The following is a 2606-nucleotide window of genomic DNA, read 5'->3' as shown; positions in this document are numbered from 1 at the left end:
TTTGGTCTTGCACAGTAGAGGGGACCACCGAACTGTGATTTAGATGTGAACTGTACAGCTGTAGACTTTAGCAGGGCTGTGATACAGACCATGAACATACTTAAAACATAGTTCTGTCCCATCTGAAGCATGTTTTATTCTTACTGGGAGACTGACAACCTGTTGTAACTGTGTCCTGCAACACTGACATTTTTACAGGACAGAAAGGACCAAAATCTTTCCTGTCCACACTTTTGCTTGCAACATTCTTAAAACCATTTTCAAACATTATTATGCCCAAACACGGTTGGAATTTGGCTTGCATAGATACTCCTGGTTATAAGCTGCATTGTTCTTACCATGTTCAGCACCCATGTTAGGCTACATGTAAGGGTCCAGTTATGGACATAATAGGGTTAACACGATTGCAACACAGTTGTGTAAGGTCAGGATGGAGTCTCCAAATTCTATTAGCAAAACTGTGTTACTGTCCTCAGTTCTCTTGAGTTCTAAACACTATGGTTCTGGACAGTGTTGAGTGTGGACACACTCTTCTCGCTAGCATAGTTTGGCATCCTATGTTCACAGGTCCTAAAACTTAAACATTGTTTGCACAGAAAATTACCATGCTCAGCAAAGCCTGGGTAAAGTTTATAGTATTTTGTGCCTTTGAGATCCTGGAATCTGCAGTAATGCGTGATAACATCACAGAGTCTGGGGAAGTAACACACAAGATGTTTAGAAGTAAAAATAAGTTGATCATACCTCTACATGCAGGACAAAGGAGGCCATGCACAACCTCTCATGAAGATTGCTCTAGCCAGGAGGTTTTTTTAGCATCTGAAAAGGATCTTGGTGGATGCTAACTGAATTAAGATAGCTTACGATTTTCAGAAAGCAAAGTATTAGAACTATAGTTGATAGCTTGTCCCATATTGCTGTTGACCCTCTTCTCTCTTTTTCCCTCCCTTTATTTTGCCCTCTATCACCTTCTATTCTCTTTCTCTTTTTACCTTTTTTCCCCCCTCTTCCACAGCCCTATGAATAGCTCATTGGTGGTGGAGGGAGGGTTACCTCAGAACTAAGTCAGCCTACCCTCATCATTGTCTTCTCCTCACCTTTCCCACCTTAACTTAGCTCTCCTACCATTTTGGCTAACTTCTATTGACTAAAGTGCCTTTATATCCTTTAATCTTATTTTGAGAAATAAAACCCAATCCTGAATCCAAACTTTTCTTTATTTAAAAGCATTTCTATGATGCTCTTTACTGTAATATTTTAGTTTCTCACAAACAAAAAATTACAGTAAAGAAATTCTCACAAACTTCAAAGCACTTGTATCCCCTTTTACAGATAGTGAAAATGAGACACAGAAAAGTTGAGCGACTTGCTCAAGGTCACAGGGGAAATCTATGGCTGACAGGGGAATAAAACCTAGATTTCCTGACTCCCCGACCTATGTCTTAACCATCAAACCACTTTTCTATCCTGTTTGGTGGTATGTACATAAGCAGAAAACTGAGTCAAATGACTTCACATTTGTCCACTTCAGCAGAAAGCTCTGGATGAAGTTTGCTGCACATAGGAAGCATTAGCATCAAAAGAAAACAATTTTTTTAAAGAAAAGCATTGGAAATAGAAGTGGTCAAATGATGCATTTTGAATAATATTAGCTGCAGATTTAAATATTTTTTCAGATTGTGAATTATCCTTGAATCCATCTTCATATCTGCGGATGTATCTGATATTCATATCTATTCACTGAATAGTTTGACCAAGGTTTTTTCAGTCTGTGGTTGTTCTTAAACTGTTCAATTTGAATATTTGGTGTTTATTATTTGTGGTGTTTGATTGATACCTTGTCAAGTGATGTTGTTTCTGCTCCGTGACTGGACAATTAAAACTTTTTAAACAAGAGAATAGCAAATAATGAGTGAGTTTTCTGGTTCATAAACAAATACCTTTGTTCAAATACAAATACAGTATCTGTATAAAATAGTTTTATTTTATTTATTTTATACACAAAGCCTCATGCTTCAAGGCTTATGCCAATATCTAATCATTAGGGGCTAGGAAGAAACCTTCATGGGGGCAGATTATCCCACATTTGCCTAATGTGGTGTTTCTTGAACCATCTGCTGAATCAGCTGGTGCTGCCCACTGTTGGAGACAGGATAGTGAACAGCTGGCCCATGGAGTTGGTCCAATTTGGTAATTCCTATATGATAGCCATTTCCCAAATGCTTCAAAGAAAGAACAACAACTCATCAGAATGTTTGTGAATAGTGATAGCAATAGGTTATGAACATGGTTGAATTTAATTCAAAATAATGTTTGGAAATAGTATTTTGTTGTGTTCAGCTAACTATAGTTAGAAATACATTATTGCTCGGGGGGCCAAAACTGGAAGCCAGAATCCAAATTGGTGCTTTGTTGAGGAAGATTAAAATCCAGACTCAAACCTAGATCTTAAATTTTGTGATTAGGACTTATAATAGGCTGAACTGGAAAGTTAGATTTGGAGTCTCCCAGACTTCTGTGGTGGGTTCAAATCTAGATCTTAACGCAAAGCCAAATACAGTTGAGGTGCCTTTCTTTTTACAACAAGATGTTTCTGAGCTGTGGCC

This window comes from Caretta caretta, chromosome 5, assembly GCF_965140235.1.
Source record: "Caretta caretta isolate rCarCar2 chromosome 5, rCarCar1.hap1, whole genome shotgun sequence".
Taxonomy (NCBI): domain Eukaryota; kingdom Metazoa; phylum Chordata; order Testudines; family Cheloniidae; genus Caretta; species Caretta caretta.
Note: the sequence above shows the minus strand (reverse complement) of the source record.